This window comes from Triticum dicoccoides, chromosome 4B (genome assembly GCF_002162155.2).
Source record: "Triticum dicoccoides isolate Atlit2015 ecotype Zavitan chromosome 4B, WEW_v2.0, whole genome shotgun sequence".
Taxonomy (NCBI): Eukaryota; Viridiplantae; Streptophyta; class Magnoliopsida; order Poales; family Poaceae; genus Triticum; species Triticum dicoccoides.
The window spans coordinates 178472577-178479143 of NC_041387.1; positions in this window are offsets into that span (position 1 = coordinate 178472577).

Genomic DNA, 6567 nt, shown 5'->3' on the forward strand with positions numbered 1-6567 from the left:
TCCAACGCATGCGCTCAAACTTTATTTGGTCTAACATGGCACACAAAGCAATAGGAGACCGATATCTTGTATATGGTCTCAAGTCTCTCTCACACAGACTTGGATATGGTGGAAAGATGATTTGAGTGGAAAGCAACTTGGGGAAGGCTAGAAATCAAGATTCTTGTGGTAGGATTGGAATATCTTAATCTCAACACATGAGTAGGTGTTTATCTCTCAGAAAATGTATGGTTGAAGTGTAGGCATGTTCTGATGGCTCTCTCGAGAATGGAGAAGGGGGTGGAAGAGTATATATAGCCTCCACACAAAATCCAACTGTTACACACATTTGACCCATCTCGGTGAGACCGAATAGTTAAACTCGGTGGGACCAATTAGTTCAAAATATGAATGTTAGGAATCTCGATGGGACCGACTGGAACAACTCAGTTGGGACCGATGTGCTAGGGCTTTAGGGCAAACATCATCTCGGTGGCACCGATTGCATCAACTAGGTGGGACCAAAGTGAAGCAATAAGCAACAGAGAGAATGTCAAGCTAACTCGGTGAGACCGATTGCATAACTTGGTGAGACCGAAATAAATGCAACAAGTCACAGAGTGTTGGCAAGGCCATCTCGGTGAGACCGAGGACCCGTATCGGTGAAACCGAATTGCTAGGTTTTCTGGCAATGGCTATGTCACATGAACTCGGTGGCGCCGGATAGAAAGAATCGGTGGGGCGGAGTTGGAGTTTAGGGTTTTGACATATTTGGATGGAGAAAGTGGTTGAGGGTTTTGCAGCAATATCACTAAGCATTTGAGCAAGTAAGCCATTAAGAAACACCTCATCCCATTTTAATAGTATTGGCTTTCCTATGGACTAAATGTGATCTTGGATCACTAAAACAAGGATGAAGAGTCTTGAGATTTAGCCAATGCATGTCCTTAGCACCTTGAAGGGGCTCCACGTCCTCTTGTCCTTTCCACACCATTGTTGAACTTGTCTGAAATACACTAGATAAAAGCATTAGTCCAACAAGAGATATGTTGACATTAATTACCAAAATCACCTAGGGAGCACTTGTGATTTCAAAATCTCTCTCAAGTTCTTAGTTTATGGTTTGCTAACCCTTGGTCTAAGGAGGTGTACGATTTAGTCTAGTAACAAAGCGGATTTGTGGGACAAAGAGATACATGGTCAGGGGTCTGTTGACTATCCGTACGCAGCTAGCCAGAGAGTCCGACTCCATTCAGCCCAGACAGTCCAGCCCCTGGAGCGGACTCAACTTTGGGATGGTGTGGGCATTGGGTGGCTGGCATAGTCGGACAATCCGGGTCCATTGTGGATGGACGATTTGACCCCTGGTGCCAATGAAGAGCGCCAGGGACCATACAAGATGCAGGCGTGTCTGGTTGCTGGAGCTGACGGGGGGTTGGACAATCCAGGCGGCTAATGTTTGGATGTGAGAAGGTCCACACAGAGGAGAGACTGCCCAGGTGCTCTCGACCTAGATCATACATGTGCCGAACTATCTGGCCTCCTGGCTACACTGGTACAATGAGGTGCTATACAAACGGTTTTTAACCCCTTTCCACAATGGCATTTCAAACCATCACCAAGTGTGTGACTGCGATAGGGGGGTCCTTCCCACACAAACCAGAAACCATCGGGGATAGGAAGCCTTGATGCATATAGTTGTCCCTACTGAACTGTTTCTGATATCTTGAATATCTGAAATGCTCCATCCTTGCAACTCGTTTATGCTCGGATTGCCATCGCAGTCGGTATTCTGTGGTGCTACGTTTACGATGCATGACCCATCACAAACGATTCAGGATTATAGAAGCAGACAATCACACACATTTACTTTTCCTCGGCTGTATGCGATTCGATGTAAGAGCACACACAATTGTCGCTATAAAACTATATGCGAAGCTTGAATACATCCCACACGATTCATCCGTCGTACCCGCGTTGGATGATCGACCTATCCCACGCGTTCTTCTGTGACCAAACGTTTGCGATGCGCACAACATCACAAACAATCCATAATCGCGAAGCATGTGTGATAAGGTGACTATGGCAAACATTTAATAAGAAAGAACTGTGTGCGATGTTGTTGTTAATCGCACACATTTTTCTTGGCTGATCGTGTGTGTAGTAGAGATTGATTGCACATGTAGTGGATCCTAGAGACGTGTGTGATCTCCACGTCTACCGCAGACATTTCACTTTCGCAAACCGTGTGCAGTGTAATCCCTAATTTAAAAATCACATGTTTTGAATTTGAAAATAGGCAATCACTTATTTCATATCCAACCATGTTTATTACAAATATAGGTTCAACCACGAATGCATAATTCCATGCACATGTACATATACTGAAGAACTGCAGAAGCACCAAGTAAAGAATGATGAACCATAGTTGTACTAAAGACTGTGAAGAGAGAGGCGAAAGACATTCTGGTTGCTAGAGAAGGTGAAGCGGAATGCCCATATTGTGCCCTCCTCCATGCATAATGAGCGCATGACTCTAGGACAACCCCTTGTGATGGATGCCCGTCCATCCTTCACTGTCTTCATTAGGACTTCTCGATGCTCATTGTAGTCTGGATGAAATACTTTAACCTTCATTGCGTGTCCACCAATCATGTACTTTGCGAGGTAATCTTGAGTGAACTGCTTCGGGAACCACTGCAAACGAAAAACATACAGACATTGTTGTCTAACAACTCATTATGGGCAGTAAAAAGAGAAGGTTGCAGAGTTTGTAGTTACCATCCCACAACTCACTGTTATGTTGGATAGAGCATAAACAAATAATTTGCTTGCCACCATTCATATGTTTTTGCTAATAATCCTTATCACTTCCCTCACTTGATGCTTGTTCATGAATATCTTATTGCCCCATACCTAAAAAGGGTCGATGCGTGGATCCTTGCCAATGACATATGTACCTACAAGCAACAAGTCAATATTAGAAGCTAACAAGTGTCTAGGCCTCGATCTATATGCACTACATTATGGAACAACGGGGGGAGTACAAGCCGAGGGATGAAACTAACCTCGGCGGAAAATGGTGGCCACTCCCGTTGTTGTCCTCCATAACTAGTGGAAATGCATGATAAGTACAACAACCTTAACATCAAACAAATATAGCAAAGGTAAACAACATCATCTCCAAATGGTAGCTTGAATGTGTTGGTTTCAGCATGCTGTTAAAGCAGATAGAAATGTAAGGCAATGTTACCGACAACAGTCTTAATAACCATCAAATATTGCAATTCAAACCGGTATTGTTGAAAATGAATAGAATGTAGGTAATGCTTAAACATCACACTGGATAAATGTGTAAAACTGAAATAAAGGGCATGTGTTAACTACACCAGGCATAACTAGAACCAAATATAGCCGTTCAAACTGGTATTGATGCAGTCGAGCGGCACAATTCTGACTTGCACATAATGAATATCACATTGTGAATGACTGAAATAAACAAGGCATAAATGATCAGTATAACAACCAAATATAGCCATTGAAAACTAGACAGAGTCTCGCTGCAACCAACCTAACAAGCAAATACAGATAAACATGGCATATGCTTGAAAACTAGACAAAAGCTCACTGCAACCAACCTAACAAGGAAATACAGATAAACAAGGCATCTACTTGAAAACTGGACAAATCCTCACTGCAAACAACCTAACAACCAAATACAGATAAACAAGGCATCTGCTTGATAACGAGACAAAATGCTCACTGCAACCAACCTAAGAACCAAATACATATAAACAAGGCATCTGCTCAATAACTGAAAAAAATGCTCATTGAAACCAACCTAACAACCAAATACATATGAATAAGGCATCTACTCACTATAAAAAAACAAATATAGCCATTCGTGAAACCGAAGTGGACAATTCATACTTAAACATCACATAGCCCTATTGAATAATACATTTTTGCATAACTGAATAATTAAACACGTCACAGTTAAAACACCGCAAGGCAAATGCTACTACAATAAAGGGTACAGGTTGGCAAGCTAGAAAAAGGTAAGATTTGCTGATAGGATGTTGCCTCACATGTCATGGATGGGATCCTTCCAGTTGGAAGAGCACAAACCCGTGGTGCGCTTTCTGACGTCAGAGATGGGTTGTTTCACCTTGGAAGGACCTTTGTGGGTGCCCTCCTCGTGGTCGTGGTCGATGAGATCTGACTTGGCAATTGAGGATCCCAAGCCGCCGTTGTAGAATGTGTCCTTCCGAAATGACAAAATGGGCTCGATGGCGTACAAGGATCACAAATCCTTGACCGCGTGGCGGAGGAGATCAGCGACAGGGCCGTCGAAGAGATCGATGGTGGTTGAACCAGAGGGGTTGGGGATGGACCACTTAACCTGTGACATGGCCCGCGTGAGGCCATCGCTGTTGACGAGCTTGATGTCGTAGCCAACTTTCCCAAGATACAGTAATACGCTAGTCCGCTGACATGAAGCCCTCAGCATGGCAACATAGTCAACGTCTTCGCGGGCTTCCACGGTGATGTGTTGCTCTGGGATCGGCAGGTCGGGGTGAACGGCGGCCACCTTGCCAACATCCACCGGAGAGGCCATGATAAACCTCTTCCTAGCCGAACGCTCGTCGGGCTCCCTGAGATACGTGGTCGAGCTTAGGTTGCGACATTCTGGAGCAGGGGATGTGGATCTGGCGGGGAGGGACACCACAAGCCTCATCTAAAGACTCAGGGGAGTAGGATGACGGTATGGGAATCCTTGGGTAACCTGGACTTTATTATCTAACCTAGGAGGAACGGGCAGACCGGTAGGGGTTGGCGGCGGCGGCGGCGAGCTAGGTTCGAGGGGGAGAGGGGGGGGGTAGGTGGGGGGACTGTGGAGGGGTGGTGGTGTTTGAGGATACGCCGCGGCTACTGAAAATTTTAGTAATGGTGGGTGGAGGTGGTGGTGGACGAGGGAGGGCGATGGTTCAAATGCCTCAACTACTGCATTTTTGCTATAAGGTCAGTGCTAGAGGAGTGTGGGCGACAGTTCAAGTACGTCGGCTACTAAAATTTGGGTAAAGGAATTGATGCGGGGCGGGAGTACCCAAGATCGCCCACGGTCCAATAAGAATATGCATGTATGATAATAAGGAAAAGTGGCAAAACCGCCGATTTTTGCAATGCTCAAGGCGGGTAGTTTGTTTTTAGATTTCTAGCTAGCTGGTCTATCGCACACGGTTCGTCCAAATTTTTAGATGCGGACGTGGAATTCAATCTAAATAAACTACCCGCCTTTAGCTTGCGCATGTGGTGATTTTATAGCGTACTTGCATCGCACACGGTTAAGCTAGTACCTCCACCTTTGCTCGCGCTTACGCATTCGTGGTGCGCACTTGCATCGCACACGGTTGAGCCAGTACCTCCACCTTTGCTCGTGCTTGCGCAGTCATGGTGATTCACAGCACACTTGCGTCGCACATGATTAAGACATTATACCCGTGTCCGTTGAGCGTCATCAAAGTCTTTGCAGCAAAAAAACATTAGAGAGGGTCAGAAGACAGCCACACCAGCATGTGGCCCAAATATATATGAGTGAAAAGGGTGGTTTGTGATGTTCAAAATTCCAATGCACAATTTTGACCGTGCGGGCCCACGATTGGGCATGTCGTCGAAGATGGATGAGAAGGGCCAGAAGTCAAGAACCACTTGGAAGTGGCCAAATATATGTAGGGACATAGGTTGTGTTGTTTAAAACTTTAAATACACAATGCACAACTTTGGTGGCACCTGCCTCGCAAACCCGAAAGCACCCTTGAATATATCTATAACGACATAATGTCGTAACTAGCTAGGGTGCTTGACCCACCTCCCACTTCGTGTCAACGGGGCGGATGCACGTAATGATACTTTGGTCATACATGCATGTCACCATGACCTACTATAAGATGGACCAGTGAATCTATCATTTGGTCAAACAACAACTATTGTTGTTGATAAACCGCTTGGGCCAATAGATTGAACCATCATAAAAAATCGCACGAGAGGGACCACAAACCCAGCACCTCTTGCATGCGGCCCAAAATGATGTACGTTGGAAGGGGTGATGTGTGTTTCCAATATGTAATAATGTAAAATTTAGATGTGGTGCCTACCTCACCACAACCATGAAGGCCAGGTAGTTAAGGACAAGATACGTAAGGACACATGTGTAGGTCGAAACAGCAATCCGAGCATGTGGGAGGGAATCCTAACAACGCATGAGCTCAAGCTTTGGTTGAGCGACATGTGACCATGACCGGCCCTAACATGAACTAGGAGGAATCCATTCATGGCCAACACATACCCCTCGTTATCGGTCAAAGGGATGATATATATACACTCAGGGAGCCCACAAATATGCGTGTCATCACAAAAAATTCACAACTTCAATGGGCCACCAACTATATTACAAACCGAACACCGTACCCGACCCCAAGCCTGGTTCAATACGTACGATGTCGGTTTCCAATTTCGAGACGACCGGGGGGGGGGGTGTCGTCCAACGCATGCGCTCAAACTTTATTTGGTCTAACATGGCACACAAAG